Below are 17,712 nucleotides of genomic sequence, written 5' to 3'. Positions count from 1 at the left end.
AGAATTTATAGTATTATTACTTTTTGAAAAAAAACTATCATTTTTCATAATGTAAAAATTCTCTATTCTAACACATACAATTTTAAATGTGTGTTGACATATAAGTGGATATATCTGCTTAGGAAATCTCCCCGAGACAGGATGATTTGAAAACTGAAATATTTAGCTCCTGCTTTTAGAGAAGTCTTTTTGTCACAGAAAAGTAGCCATCAATTGAAGATATAGTAAATCGTCACTGGTCTCGTTGAGAAACAAGACTACAGCTTTATAACAGAAATTTTGTAACTACCTTGACCTTTTACTTTATTAAAATCCCAAGTAAATTTCTCAGACACTTAAAGAATAATATCTAGTTAAATTTCAGTTCAAAGCTAGAAAATTCTAAAAAATGAAATTTTCTTGATGTGCAGGAAATCTTTATTTTCAGAAATAGCTCTATCTAATATAAGATTTCTTCACAAAACTTTAAAACTTTAATCAGAAGTGATTCAAGTTCTAAGAATTACTTTTATAAATTCCCATGTCTCTTTTTCTTTTTAAAATTATTTTATCTTTATTTGTATACTGGATAGAGATAGCCAGAAATCAAGAGGGAAGGGATGATAGAGTGGGAGAGAGACAGAGAGACACCTGCAGCCCTGTTTCACCACTCTTGAAGCTTTACCCCTGTAGGTGATGACTAGGGGCTTGAACCCAGGTCCTTGTGCACTGTAACATGTGTGTCTAACCAGGTGTGTCACCATCCAGCCCTATCTTTCTCTACTATTGATATGTTCACATTTTCAGTAGTTCCAGTTAGGAATAGAATAAAATGGGTCAAGTTTGACTAAATTTTTTGTTCACAGGCATACTCAAAGAAAGTTCAATGAAATACAGTATCCCACATAATGTAGGAAATTTCACCAGAACTGAGCTTTGCACTCTGAGATAAAGAAGCAGGCTATACATTAGGTGACTGCTGGAACTGCATGTATAAGAACAATGAAAATTTAAGGCAGACAAAACAATGATTTTTATATTAATATCCTAAAGTTTTAAGTAAGTGAGTATTTATTTTCATGTTTAATTTTAAAATATTTATTTTCATGAGAAACACACACAGAAGTGCTACCATATGACTTGCAATTCAAATTGCTCACTTGCTTTGTGAAAACTACACGTAAGGGCTGGGTCGTGCTACACCTGGCTGAGTGCATGTTACCATTCCCAAGGATCCAGGTTTGAGCACCAGTCAGTCCCTACATGCAGGGGGAAAGCTTTGAGAGTGGTGGAGCAGCGCTGCAGGTGTCTCTCTGTCTCTCTTCCTCTCTATGTCCCCCCTTGATTTATGACTTTACCCAAGAAATAAAGATATAGAAAAAATTTAAAAGAAAACTAAATGTGAATCGTTACAAAAATAATTACAAAATGATACATTGTTTATTGAACAATTAATTTAAAATATGGTACTTGCTTCTATGGCATGCACCATAACAGAGAAATTGCTCTATTACATTGTATAAGAAATAGCTCTACATAGAATAGAGCAGACTGTTGCCCCTCTCTTTTCAGGCTGGGAAATTAGAATAGGACAAAGCAAAATGTTTATATGGGAAGCTAAAATTCAGGAAGATATATTGCTGGTGGACTATGCAATTAAGCTATTTATATGTATCACTGAATTTGTAAAGGGACACTCAGAATTTCTTTCAATTTTGATGCCTGTTGATTTAGATGACCTCTATGGCATGATGACTTTAGTAAAATGGTTCATAAGAGAAAATCTGTGAAAGGAAGACACAGGCCATTCCTACCTCTCAGCATGAAATTATTCTCTTCTAGACATATGTTATACACAAACAATTTATCTATTATTGACATTTCCCATGAGGTAGGGCATATGCTCACATGCATCCATAAATTAGGACATTTCACCTTTGATCCTGAACTTACTAGAAGCCAAAAAAAGGATTCTGAGAAGACTAAAATACTGAAGGTTTTCATTAAAGTCTCACACATACATTGACCATTTACTTCTGCTGCACATATGTTGACTTTCAAAAAAATGATTCTCCCCAAGGAGGTTGGGTTGGCATCATGGTATCATCTGGAAACTGGTGGTTGAAAAAGAGTTAAGATATATGCAGAACAAATTGTTGACTAATCATGGACCTAAAAGTAAAAATATTTCAGATGAAGATTGGGGACCTCCACGGGCAGAGGACCCCACCATGTGTCTTGGAGCCCCGCTTTCCCAGATCCCTGCCCCACTAGGGAAAGAGAGAGACTGTCTCGGAGTATGGATCAACCTGCCAATGCCCATATTCAGTGGAACGCAATTACAGAAGCCAGACCTTCCACCTTCTGCACCCCACAATGATCCTGGGTCCATACTCCCAGAGGGATAAAGAATAGGGAAGCTATCAAGGGAGGAGATTTGATATGGAGCTCTGGGGGTGGACATTATGTGGAAATGTACCTGTTATCCTATAGTCTTGTCAATATTTCCATTTTATAAATAAAATAAATAAATAAAAAATTAAAATTAAAAAATTGTTTTCCATCAGTATCTATTTAAGCTAATATGGCTGGTCTTAGAGATACTGCTGAGCTTAAGCTCAGCTGAGCTACATAAACATTACTAAGGTATAAATGGTAGATAGAATTAGGACTGAGGTTTTCCTATATTTCAGACAGAACCACAGTGTGAATTAAATCACATTATTAGATAAATACTACACAGTATGCAACTGCTTACTCACCACTCTATCCTTTGCCTTCTCTTTTCTATTTTGGCAGAGTAAAAAAAAAGAAAAAAAAGTTAAAAAATTCTTTGTTTGAATTTTCCTTTCAGTCAATTCTATCAAAGTGGGAAGACAAGAAAAAAATAAAAGGGGAAAAAGTAGCATATTTTGATAGGTCTCTTTAGAATGGACATGACACCTGTCTCATTATAAGGTGACATGTAACACAGTCCTTAAACTGACATCCATCCTGCCTGCACTTCACAACCTTCTCTGGCTTTTCTATCATGCTGAGCACAAAGGAAACCTTCATGAAGGACCTCTAATGATTTAGAATTTGTAAGATTAAAGAATGAGAAACACTATTGTTTTAAGGCATAAAATGAAGAAGTATGTAGGGTTTTATTTGGAGATAAATTATAGTCAAGAATAAATACTGTCCAAATTAAAGTTACAGTGGTATTTTCATGTAAAGTCAATAATACCTTTTTATTATTTGCAAACTACTACTTTTGCTACTAGGTTATTAATTCTACCTTAATTTTTAGATTTGGAGAGATGTCCACTAATCAATGATCTAGTGATCAATGTCTACTAAAATGTTTGTGTAATGTTAATAATATATCTGGTATCATACTTGCAAGAATTTCTATATTCATATTTTCATGCAATATGATTTAATTCACTAAACTTTCATACATGCATTATAGTTATTTAAATCATGAAAAGTTTCTGTTGCTTTATCATGGGACATCACTGCCCTAGTCTGAATATTTCAGACAGATAAACAGTGAGAGAGAAAGGCAGAGAGAGAGAGAGAGAGAGAGAGAGAGAGAGAGAGAGGGGAAGACATCACAACAACGAAGCTTCCGTAATTGTGGTGGGAATGAGGTTTGAACCTAGATTGTGGGCATGGCAAAGCAAGCTCCCTCTCCAAATGAGCTGTTTTACACATCTGTATAAATACATATTTCTTTTTGTTGTTGTTGTTGTTGTTGACTGAATTCTTTTTTAAATTTTTATTTATAATGTGGAAATACTGACAAAATCACAGGATAAGAAGGGTACAAATCCATGCAGTTCCCACCACCAGAACTCTGTATCCCATCCCCTCCCTTGATAGCTTTCCTATTCTTTAACCCTCTGGGAGTATGGACTCAGGGTCACTATGGTGTGCAGAAGGTGGAAGGTCCGGCTTCTGTAATTGCTTCCCTGCAGAACAAGGGCATTGACAGGTCAATCTATAACCCCAGCCTGTCTCTCTCTTTCCCTAGGAGGGTGGGGTTCTGGGGAAGCAGAGCTCCAGGACACATTGGTGGGGTTATCTGTCCAGGGCAATCTAGGTGGCATCATGGTAGCATCTGGAACCTGGTGGCTGAAAAAGAGTTAACATATAAATTCAAACCAATTGTTGACTAATCATGAACCTAATGGCTGGAATAGTTCATATGAAGAGTTGGGGGATCTCTGTTTTGTAGATAGTTAGTAGTCCTATTTTAGTTATAGTCCAAGGAGGCCAAGAATAAATAAATAAATATTTATTTATTCCTTTTTGTTGCCCCTATTGTTTTATTGTTGTAGTGATTATTGTTATTGTTATTGATGCCATCATTGCTGGATAGAGCAGAGAGAAATGGAGAGAAGAGAGGGGAAGAAAAAGATAGACACCTGCAGACCAGACCTTCTTCATCGCTTGTGAAATGACTCTCCTGCAGGTGGGAAGCGGGGGCTCAAACTGGGATCCTTAAGCATGTCCTTGTACTTTGCACCACCTGTGCTTAACCTGCTGCACTACCGCTGACTCCCATTTAATTTTTTTTCCCTGAGCCTGACATCTAATATATAGGTGTATCCAAGTTATTGTCTGGGGAGATGATGTCATGGCTGGAAAAAGGACCAGAAAGCTGGTTCAGGGAAGAGAGTAGCTCTCAAATATGGAATAGATGTATAAATATTGTTGACTGTAAGCCCCATCGATTTGATCTGATCTGGGGCCCATATTCAGCTTAGGAGCCTATGTGACCTCTGGATCCCTGTAGATCTGAGTTCTCATTCTATGGTCATGAGTAGGAACGTTCCAAGCTGCCCCAATATCAGGACCCATCTTCCTCAGGTGGAACATAGAGTATGTTGTCCATCTTCCCTTCGGAGTATGGGGAACATTCTCTACCATTGTTGATCCATGTTGAGGGCAAGTTCCTATGGTGGCCCACAAAGGGATCTGTTGTGTTGTTAGTGACAGAAAGAACTAGTAATAATGGAGGGAGGGATCTGTTTGAGGTCTAGGCCCATCATGTCTGTAGTGAGTCAGTATATGCAGCAAGCAAGTAGAACGACCGAGAAAGATACCATAACGTTTATAATGAAATAGTGTTTACTTAGACTTAGATACCCTTCTTAACTACTTTTATTATACTTCTCTCACTCTCTCCAAAGCTAACCTTATCAAAATAAGGGCTGCAAATGCAGAAAAAGGGCAAGAGACTGGCATATTTTAACCACAACTCTTTAGTCACTAGCAGGCCATCCCATAAGCTGGGGCCCTAGTGGAGGAGTCCTGAAATTCCCAAACAGAAATCTATATTTCTTAATTATTTTATTGTGAGAGTATAAATGTTTACAGTACAGTCTTGACACATGGTTACAATTTCTCTTCTCCCTGTGATAAGTGTTTACATAACATTCTCTCCCCAAATTACATCATATTTTTCCTTGAATTTTTTTTTGCTACTGATTTCCTCCCACCATATTAGTTGCTTTATATATTCCCCAGAATGCTGTGTGAAACTAAGAAGAGTAATCATCAGATGGCTTGAAAATTGATTTGAGTTAAATCATTGTGTCTAAATTGTCTCCCATATTTAAGTACTAGGAATGAAACCCTATTATCTCCATGTTGTTTAAGATTATACAATGTAAAGTACATTTAACTCAAAACAAATGGATGTTTTCCTGTTTGTTTCTAATTTTGATTTTTTCTTAAATTACATTTACTTCTTTGTAACTTAAGGTGATTGAAGGGTATAATAAAAAAGGTAAAAACAAAAATCACTAGATTCATATGTACATTGAAACTAAAGGTACTAGTCAGGAACAAACTGTTTTGCCGATTGCTTAATTAACTCAGTTTAAATATGTTAACTGCGTGTCATTTAGAAAAATAGCAATGAATTTATCTACTTTGACAACTGTAATTTCATTATTTTACTTATTTATTTTTTTATATTGGGGACTTAATGTTTTTCATTAGAAAGTAAATACAATAGTTTGTGCATGCATAACATTTCCCAGTTTTCCATATAACAATATAACCCTCACTAGGGTTTTCCTCTGTAGGTGACTCTTTGTTTTTCTCTTGAAGGCTTCAGGGTCCTTTCTTTTTTATTTTCTTTTATATATACATTTATTTATTTATTTATTTTCCTTTTTGTTGCCCTTGTTTTTTATTATTGTTGTAGTCATTGATCTCATCATTGTTGGATAGGACAGAGAGAAATGCAGAGAGGAGAGTAAGACAGAGAGGGGGAGAGAAAAATGGACACCTGCAGACCTGCTTCACTGGCTGTGAAGTGACTCCCCTGCAGGTAGGCTAAAAGTATTGTCTTGGAAGATGGTATCAGAGTTGAGAATAGGACTAGAGAGCTTGATCAGGGTAGAGAGTAGCTACCCCAAATCAGGAAGGTATATAAATACTGTTAACATTGATTTGACCTTGGGCTCATATGTCAACCAAGCGTGGATGGAGCTAGAAGAAATTATGTTAAGTGAGATAAGCTAGAAAGAGAAAGATGAGTATGTGATGATTCCACTCATAAACAAAAGTTGAGAAAGAACATAAAGGGAAACACAAAATGGAATTTGATTGGTTTGGAATAATGCACCAAAATAAAAGACTGGGGGAGCATGTTCAGTACACTGTAATGGGGGTGGAGGTATGGACAAAATTTGTAAACTGACTGAATTCTAACACTGGGCTTAAATTGTTAATGCATTTCTAATAGTGACTTTTTTGAAATGTGAAATCACCAGTAATCTTAGCCCAGGGAGACCAGAAGCAACAGGTCCTATCAGTATCTAAGATATAGTTACTGTTAAATAACATTAAATGACATAAATCATGGTGAAGTCTTATATGGTACAGTAAATCCTAGCCATGGAGTTTTCAAAGTAAACCAAGCTCCTAAATAACTTGGTTAATTAATAATTATATATTGCTTTCTTAAACTGTAAGACAACAAGGAATCTTCCTCATTCTCTTTAAAATCCATATTTCTCCCAGTCATGGAATGTCTGGGGCTTTGCTTGTTTTTTTTTTTTTTTCATGCTTCTCTTGAGGCCTACCATTTGATACTATCTGATGACCTCAACTAAATCAGTGCAACCAGTACACGCAGAGCGCAGGGACCTGTGTAGGGATCTTGGTTCATTCCCTGGCTGGCTCCCCTCTTGCAGGGGAGATGCTTCACAGGCGGTGAAGCAGGTCTGCAGGTGTCTATCTTTCTCTCCCCCTCTCTGTCTTCCCTTCCTCTCTCTATTTCTCTCTGTTCTATCCAACAACAACAACAAAACAACAAAGGCAACAAAAAGGGAATAAATAAATAAATAAATAAATAAATAAATAAATAAATAAATATTTTTAAAAAAATCCCGGTTCCAGCTCCTGGCTTCCCACCTTCAAGGGGGTCACTTAACAAGGATTATCGGAGGTCTACAGGTGTCTCTCTGTCTCTCCCCCTTTCTATCTTCCCTGTCTTCTCTCAATTTCTTTCTGTCCTATCCAAAAAAAGAAAAAAGAAAGAAAGGGAGAAAAGAAAGGAAGAAGAAGTGGCCACAAGAGAAGTGGTTTGGTAGTGCAGGCATAGAGCCCCAGCAATAACCCTAGGGGCAAATAAATAAATAAGTAATAAAGAGTCCAGAAGAAAGAAAATATCAAGTCCTGGAGTATTATCAACACATCGTTTAAATGTTTTTTTTTTTCACCTCCTGAAATATTCCTTTAAATATGCTCAGCTTCATTTTCATGTCTTAACTGAAGAGAAATAAATCATCACTGTTTGAAATTTCAAAGAGATGGATATAATACATTTTAATGTTTTTAACAATATGATCAATAAAAGATGTCCCTTTTTTTGGATCCACAACTCTAGAAACTCTTCCTCACTGTGAAGAACAAGGTAGACAAATGTAAAGATGACTACTTTACATTTCTGAACGTTGCGTATTGTTACAGTATATATCTCCTTAGAAAATTATCTGACACCTAAATGCAGTTTTAAAAGATGGAAGGCATACTGTATTGCATTGTTGTGTAACAAATTACCCCTATCCTTAGCATCATAAAACAAGTTCATGATTATTATGACAATTTCTGAGGGTCAAGATTCCAGGTCAAGATTAGCTGATTATTAATGCAACTGCTGTCTTCCCTGACAGTGAGTGATCTGAAAGGGAACAAGTGAGAAGCCACAATGAATTTCCAGCAATAATGTACCACAACTCCTCTGGCATTCTTTTAGTCACAGGCAATCTTTTAGAACATGGGTATAAATATCAGTAGGACAATATTACTAGGAGCTATTTTTTGAGGTGGGATACCACCATCGATGTTTTAGGTAGCTTTTTCTTCTGGTGTAACAGGGTTAAAATTATAACGGCAACCAAATACCTGATTATATATAAATCAGATTTTTAAAAAAGAAATAAAGAGGGAGTCGGGCTGTAGTACAGCGGGCTAAGCACAGGTGGCGCAAAGCAAAAAGACCGGCATAAGGATCCCGGTTCGAACCCCGGCTCCCCACCTGCAGGGGAGTTGCTTCACAGGTGGTGAAGCAGGTCTGCAGGTGTCTATCTTTCTCTCCTCCTCTCTGTCTTCCCCTCCCTCTCTCCATTTCTCTCTGTCCTATCCAACAACAACAACAACAATAATAAATACAACAATAAAACAACAAGGGCAACAAAAGGGAAAAAATAAATAAAATAAATATAAAAAAAAGAAATAAAGAGGATGAAGTAAAATATTCATATCTTCTAGCTTAAGTGGTAACGCTGATATTCTAAAATGAAGTTTTTAAAATTTTTTTTTAAATACTTTTATATTTATTGATTTATTTTCCCTTTTTGTTGCACTTCTTGCTTTTCACTGTTGTTGTAGTTGTAACTGATGTCATTGTTATATAGGTTAGAGAGAAATGGAGAAAAGAGCAAAAGACAAAGAGGGGGAGAGAAAGACACCTCCCGGTCCTTGCGTCGGTCTTTGCATGGGTTCTTGCGCTTTGCGCCAACTGTGCTTACTCCCTTCTAAAATGAAGTTTTTTTAGGCTAAATAGTGCTTTTTCTGTCACTCATTTTCCTGTTGGAGAAACGGATGTCTCTCTTCAAAGGAAAAGACAAAAACAAATGGTTACACTCAACCATGAACCCTAGTCACCATCCTCCAGGCATTAAACATGGTGAATGTGGCTACTACCCAAGAATGTGCTGAGAAAGTCTGGTTTTCAATGGACAGAAACCTGTATCTACTGCCTACCATTCTCCACTCCCTGTTTAGTTTACAAGGTATTTTGGGGGGCCCTCCAAAAATGTCCTGTATAGAGAATTTGTATTTTAATTTTGGAGATGATGAGTTGTCACATTGAACATTTAGACTTTTACCTTAAATACGTTACTTTAGCGAATTAATTTTACCTTGCCTGGTAAGAACGTAGCTTCAAAGTTACACTTTTAACTGTTAAATTAATGTTTACCAAACTTGAAACACACACATAAGCATGTAGTTTATAACACACAGGAGGAGAAAAACTTGTGTTACAAAGACATATCATTTCAAACACGAATTTAGATCTGTACTGTCTTAGTTGAACCATCATTACTCACACAGTTTAAGACTAAACATTTCACATTTATACCAAGACTTAAAAAAAATAAAAAGAGGAAAAAACAAATTTATACTGTCCAATTGATATATCACCATTATCTCTCTGATGGCACCATTTAATAGAAAGTCATTCAGTTTCTCTCAGTGACAAGCACCATCATTATAATAACTAATTCTCAGATTAGTCTATGAAAGCAATGATATGGGATCCCAGTGAAGAACGATATTAGCCTAATTATGCAGGTTTTTTTTTAGAACAATATGTTATCCTGTGGAGATAGTGCCTCTAGTTAACAAAATTCTCAAATTATAAGACTTTTAACAGACCATTTTTGAGCTAATCACAAGGAATAGTAGGAAAAGCTACCAGTTTTCTTTAACTTCTTGGTTTCTAGACTCATGTCTTTGATCAAGAAGGAATAGCACCATGCATTTATTAGTGAGTCAAAAAAAAAGTTACATCATGTGACAGAACCTGAAACTTTCAGCAAAATCAATTCCCACTTCAAAAAAAATTCTGAAGTATCTTAGATACAGAAAAAAACTTGACCGAGTGTTACTGTCCTTTGACAACTCAAGTTTGTTTCTGGCATTGAACCTGAAGTTTTCCTATTGCAGAAATTGAGAAATATTTTAATAGAGTGCCTGTGTGTGTTATTCTCAGTGAAACTATATTCACTTAACCAGTGGTAAGAGTCCCAGTAAATGAAAATATTATGTTCTCTGCTGTGTTCCTGCTACACATTATGGTAATTGTGATACCTAGTTTCTAAGGGTTAAGTGCTTCCACTTGACCGTCATTACTCTAAGATCTAATGATCACTACAAAAATAGAGAAGACATAATTGTAATGGCAACATTTCCCATAGTAAACCCCAGCCCACACAGGACTGCCACCTCAGATATCTTCGCGTATCCTGGCATGTCCTTCGCTAATGTATTTATCAATGCCTCTGTGAATGCAGTGTCTTCTAGACTCTATTAGGGATGTAATGGAGGGTAGTATGCAGGTCACATATGATAAATGCACTCCCACATTTCTTTCCTTCCAAGTATTTTTTTCCTGCCTTTGAATTACATATAGGGTTTCAATCATTGTAAATCCAAGCTTATGTTAATCAAATAGGTAGAGTGCTTAGGCAATCACACACACTCAAGTTTAACCCATCAGATACAGACTCCATGGTAAGAGTTTCTTTATCAGTATTCCAAATTCAAAACACTCGAATTGGCTATTGATGGGGTGGAGAAGGAGATGTATCACTCTGGAGGTACAATACTGGAAGCAGCAAATGCCTTCTATCTCTCACCTCTTACCTCTGGCATTTCCTTTCGACAGAATTCAATAAGAAGTCATCTAACCAAGAGAAAATGTCATTTTTGTGGATATCTCATTTCTGGTATCAATGATGAGATCATATGTTAAATTCTACTTTTCGTGACCACACATCAGCTTCCCTTGCACACTCACAACAGTTCTAATTACAATTGAAAACAGTGTTCAGTTTTCCCAATTTAGCTCAACGCATCCTTTCCTTCCTTTTTTTTGTACCCATAATATATACTGAAATAGAAAGACTGTTCAAGTCTGATTTTCAAACAACTTTGAGTCAATTTAAAGAAATACACCTATCTTTCATTTTGCTGCTGTTGCTATAAAAGTGACCATACAGACCATTCCATTGTTGAGAAACTGATTTAATCATAGAAAAAAAAGAATGATAGAGGGCCACGTGATAGTGCACTTGGTTAAGCGCAAACATTACAATGTGCAAGGACCTGGGTTTAAGCCCCTGTTCCTGACCTGTAAGGGGAAAGCTTAACAAGTACTAAAGCAGGGTTGCAGGTTTAAGTCTCTTTTCCTCACTACCATCTACTCCCTTCTCAACTTTTCACTTTCCCTCTCAGTTTCTCTCTATCCTATCCAATTGTAAAAACAAACAAACAAATAAAAAAACTGGCCACCAGGAGCAGTGGATTCATAGTCCAGGGACTGAGCCCAAGCAATAACCCTGGAGAGGGGGGTGCCCAACATATTTTATTAGGTAACTTTTTTCTTTTGATTACTCAGCTTAAGATAATATTGAGTTGTCAGAAAGTCATGACTTATCTTTTGTATAGAAAAATACAGAAAATTTATCCCATGATTTTTCTGAAAACCCAATAAATTGAAAATAAATACAATGAAAAGGTAATTAAGGCCCCCTAAATATCTGGGAGAAATTGAAGTATATTACTAAGACACTTCATGTTAAAAATGATATAGTAGTTTTCAGCACACATCCAGAAAAGAACTGAGAAGATGAAGCTGAAGGGTTGTCATTCCACACGTGAAGTCTCTGGACACAGTCTGAGGTGAAGCATGTTGAGGTGGCAATTGTTGCGTTGGTTAGGTTGTGATCGGTGGATGCAATATTATTTGGTTGGGATTGGGAGACGCATACAGGAAAGTGGGCCCTATCCAAGGGTTCCAGGACTGGGGGAAGTAGGGGCTCTATAGTGGAGATGTGAGGTTCCTGCTGTCTTAGGCTTCAAAAAGACTATCGATAGTTAATGTTATCATCACATTATTTGGTAATTGGGTTAACTTTGAAAAGTCCTTTTGTTATGGTTTGCTGTACAATATCCAGTATCTTGTATATAGCTGTGCTATTGGATGCTTCTAATCTACTTGGTCTAGGCTTTTGAGAGAGTCCGCATATCAAATACATAGCCTATATATTAAAAAGATTCAGTTTGTGTTTTGAGAAACTTTGAGACATACAACTGACTTTCCCCCTCTCATATTAATTGACTACTGATTTATATGTCTACATTTTGCTAGGAGTGTACATAAACACCATTCCCACCACCAAAAGACTGTGACCCATCCCTCCCACCCACTCGTACCCCCCACTGGCCCAGGAAGCTGCATGGCTACCCCTCACCACTGGGTTTTTACTTTGGTGCCCTACTTACAATTTGATCAGGTCCTGCTTTTAGTTTCCCTTTCAGATCTTCTTACTCAACTTCTGTTGATGAGTGGGATCATCACATACTCATCTTTATCTTTCTGACTTAGTTCACTTAACATAATTCCTTCTAGCTCTGTCCAAGATGGGTCAGAGAAGGTGGGTTCATTGTTCTTGATAGCTGTATAGTATTCCATTGTGTATACATACCACAGCTTTCTCAGCCACTCATCTGTTTTTGGGCACCTGGGTTGCTTCCAGGTTTTAGCTATTATGAATTGTGCTGCTATGAACATAGGAGTACACACCTCTTTTTGGTTGGGTGTTATGGAGTCCTTGGGGTATAACCCCAGGAGAGGAATTACTGGATCATATGGAAGGTCCATGTCTTGCCTTCTGAGAGTTTTCCAGACTGCTCTCCACAGAGGCTGGACCAATTTACATTCCCACCAGCAATGTAAAAGGGTTCCTCTGTCCCCACATCCTCTCCAGCATTTGTTGCTGCTGTCCTTTTTGATGTATGCCATTCTTACAGGAGTGAGGTGGTATCTTAGTGTTGTTTTAATTTGCATTTCTCTGAAAATCAGTGACCAAGAGCAGTTTTTCATATGTTTGTTAGCCTTTTGGATCTCCTCTGAGGTGAATGTTTTGTTCATATCCTCTGCCCATTTTTGGATGGGTCATTTGCTTTTTTGGTGCTAAGTTTGCTGAGCTCTTTATATATTTTGGTGATTAGTTTCTTGTCTGATGTTTGGCATGTGAAGATCTTCTCCCATTCTGTGAGGGGTCTCTCTGTTTGTTTAATAGTTTTTTTGGATGTGCAGAAGCTTTTCAATTTGATGTAGTCCCATTGGTTTGTTTCTGCTTTAGTCTTCCTTGCAATTGGGTTTGATTCATCAAAGATGTCCTTGAGGTGTATGTGCCCAGAGACTTCATGTGTGGAATGACAACCCTTCAGCTTCATTACTCGGGTGAGACCTTTCCTTTTATAGTACACTCTAATTTCATCTCAGGTAGTTCACTTTCTAACAAAGTCCCATAACCTAGATATACACCAGTTTCTGTGAGAGAGAGCTTATGTTCACACGTATCTATAAACTACTGCAAAATATATACCTGAAAGCAGAAGTTCACTAGAGTTTGCAGTGAGTACCTCCCTAACACTTCCTCTCCACTATTCCAAGCTTGGGATCCATGATTGCTCAACAATTTGTTTGGCTTCATATGTTAACTCTCTTTTCAATCACCAGGTTCCAGATGCCACCAGTATGCTGGACAGGTTTCCCTGGATTGAAGACCCCACCAATGTGTCCTGGAGCTCAGCTTCCCCAGAGACACACCTTACTAGGGAAAGAGAGAGGCAGACTGGGAGTATGGACCGACCAGTCAACGCCCATGTTCAGTGTGGAAGCAATTACAGAAGCCAGACCTTCTACCTTCTGCAACCCTCAGTGACCCTGGGTCCGTGCTCCCAGAGGGCTAGAGAATGGGAAAGCTGTCATGGGAGGGTGTGGGTTATGGAGATTGGGTGGTGGAAATTGTGTGGAGTTGTACCCCTCCTACCTTATGTTTTTGTTCATTAATGATTTCTTAAATAAAAAATTTAAAAAAAAAGAAAAAGAACTGAGAAGATGGAAATTGAGTTTCTAATGATGTGACATCCAGGGCTGGGCTCCAAGCTAAACATTCCCCAGAGGAGCTGGTCTGCTTGCCAGAGGCAAAGCACTTTTTGACTTGTGCTAAAGCTTTAAACATAAAACACCTGAGAGAAGAGAGGAAAAGGCTGTGATCCCTCAAGTCAAATTCCAACTATTTCCCTAGTTGACTTACACATAACCGGAACTCTACTTTCTTCAGAGGCAAGTACAAAGCATTAATTTCGTGATACTTGTCAAATAGAGTAAGAGACCCTTTAGGTGAGTTACCCATGGAGTAACAGACATTTACTCTTGGTCAAATAGTGACTTTTAATTAGGTGTGAGCTACAGGTAATAGAATTGCCTAAATTTCTACTGTTTACATAGGAAGACTTGAGGTTAAAACACTATGTTTTCACACAGAAATTAGGCAGAGTGTAAGAAATGCATTAGGATCAGGGATAGTCAGGTAGCTCACCTGGATAGTGCACTTACATGGTCCAGAAATTAGCCCAGTCTCCACTGCACGGAAAAAACTTTGATGAAAGCTTTCTCTCTCTCTCTCTCTCTCTCTGTCTGAAAAAGTCAGTCTAGAAAGGTAAATCGTCAGTGAGGACAAAAATAAAACAAGAGTAAATAAATAAGAAGAATTATCAGTAATTAGCATCTGTATTCTGTATTGCACAATGTGCCTTGTATACTTGCTTTTTATGCAGTTTTTCTTGTTTTGGTAAAAATCTTACCAGTTTTGTATCAAATTTTAAAGCAAAAAGATGATCATATGCAACACATGGAATTTGAAGTTTTCATAATATGAATTGTAATAGTACAGCCTGTGAAATGAAGTGTGACAGGCAATTTTTTTTTACTTATAAATTCAAGAAAACTGTGAAAAATCTAAGTACTTTTTAGTAGAAAAAGAGCCATATATTGCAGGATTTTTTAAAAATACATGCATTCAACTTTACTTATTGAAGAAAGATTATCCAGATAAACTGATTGAAAAAGAACAGAATGTATTTTTGTGAACTCATATTAGTGTATATCTACATATATATCTATATTTATGGTATATTCAATAGAGCACTAATATATACATTATAGCTAGTGACCTAACATTGTATTTTTTGCATATCATAGAACTTCTCAGATGTGTATATAAGAAACTGTTCTTGATGGTCACATATGAGTTGTGAGGCTGGTTAACTTTACATTGCACTTTGTACCATTTATTTATTTATTTTTAATTGTCTCCACGGTTATTGCTAGGGCTCAAGTGTCTGCATTATAACTAGTGGAGGTGATTTTTTTTCAAATCTTTTTCTTTTCTTTGATTTTATTGGATAGGAAAATAGAAACATTGAAAAAGGAGGGGAGATGGAGAGGGAGAGGAAACAAGAGACACCTGCAGACCTGTTTCATACCTTGTGAAGCTTACTCCTTGCAGGTGGGTAAAGGGAGTTCAAAACTCGGGTCCTTGCACATAGTAATGTGTGCGCTCAACCTAGTATGCCACTAGTGGGCCATCCTGTACCTTTTCTACTTAACATAATTTTAGAAATCATAATCTCCCAAGAGTGAGTATTCTTGAAATTTCCTCTTACTCATGTCCTTAGTACCACTTAACTCCAAGAGCAGCTAGGACTAATCCTATTATGTCCATTATCATTGTTGATTTATTTTCTTTATTTTTTAAAAAATCTTTATTTATTTTTTTATTGGATAGAGACAGAGAAATTGAAAGGGAAGGGGAAACAAAGAGGGAGAGATACAGAGAGACACCTGCAGCCCTATTCCACCACTCGTGAAACATTCCCCCTGCAGGTGGGGACCAGGGATTTGAACCCAGGTCTTTGTGCTCTGTAGTGTGGTTGCTCAACTAGGTACACCACTAACTCTCCCCTATCATTGTTGATTTCTATAAAAGTATAACATAATGCTAAGGTCACCTTTTCTTCTTTTGGTCATTCTCCCCCCAAATGTTGAACATGCTTTAATCCTTTCCATGCTTCATCTCTTTCCAAATACTTTAAACTGTGTACCCTTTCATAAATAAAAACACATTTGTTTTAACATGATGGCAGAGGTAGGCCTAGAGGGGGTTGAGTTGTTATGTGAAAAACTGAGAAATGTTACACATGTATAAACTACTGTATTTTATCGTTGACTATAAACTATTAATCCCCCAATAAAAATGCCAATAAAATATATATCAACATATTTATATTTTTCAAATTTTCTTTACCTGTTACTCAAGATGAAATATAATTTTCCTGGAAGATTCCATTCATTTGTCCATTGTAATAGATTTTTTTCTAATGTTTCTTTCTATCCACTTATACTATTTTTAATTTTCTTGTCTTTAATTTTCAATAAAATGTAAATGGTCAGAGAACAATACTAACATGCTGTTACCATATAACTCTCAATATTTATTTTTCCCAAACAAAATGCCTTGATTTTGTAAATGTGAACGAATATTCCATTTTCCCCCCAAGTCTGTGCGGGTAGACTGTTACGGGACATGTTCATATTTTTATTCATCCCTTGTACCACTTACTTGAGAAGACAAATACTGGTGGTTTTGTCTAAGAAATAGGCTTCCACACTTCAAACTCATTCTGTCTTTAACTTGCTCCAAAAAAAAATTGTTCCTACTATTCTGTCTAGAATTGATTTTAAATTATTTCACTAAATGCTCTCTTCTTTGACCAGGTCTCACTAGTCTGTCAGCATTATTTGAAAGGGTTGACCACTTCTCTGTTCTTGAAACTCATATTTTCTTCTTCAATGGAGATAAGTCATTATCCTGCTTTTTCTTTCAGACTTATTGACTTCTTTGGTTCAATTTCCTTTGTTAGTTTCTACATCTATCTCTGACAATTAAACATTAGTGTGCACTGATACCTGACATCTTTTGATCCCCTGTTTGAGGAATATGGTACATTGACAGCAAAAGCCCTAACTCCCTGAACTGAAGGCACACATCTACAGTACGATTCTGGGGATATTTTTTCCATCAAAAAGTAGGGCTTATATCCTAATTACTTTCTACTTCAGGTCATTTTTAATAGAATGAGGTGGCAGTCATATTGAGCTAGTTCCAAGTTTAAGGCTGAAGAGCTATTGCACTTTCCCTTGGGTCCACTATGGCAATCATACGAATATGATACTTAGTTTGCTGGCTGAAAAGAAAGGCATAGTTCTTCCTGCAATAATTAGCTTGTTATAGTAATCAAATGACTAGATATTCTCTTACTGTGTCAGGATCTAAAACTTCTTGTTTAAATAGGAATGTAATTAAGGGGAATTCGGGTGGTAGCACAGCGGGTTAAGCGCAGGTGGCACAAAGCAAGGACCAGCATAAGAATCCCGGTTAGAGCCCCAGGCTTCCCACCTGCAGGGGTGCTGCTTTGCAAGCAGTAAAGCAGGTCTGCAAGTGTCTATCTTTCTCTCCCCCTCTCTGTCTTCCCCCTCTCTCCATTTCTCTATGTCCTATCCAGCAACAACAACATCAATAAAAACAA

Source organism: Erinaceus europaeus, chromosome 19 (assembly GCF_950295315.1).
Source record: "Erinaceus europaeus chromosome 19, mEriEur2.1, whole genome shotgun sequence".
Taxonomy (NCBI): Eukaryota; Metazoa; Chordata; class Mammalia; order Eulipotyphla; family Erinaceidae; genus Erinaceus; species Erinaceus europaeus.
This window is presented reverse-complemented; position numbering follows the sequence as displayed.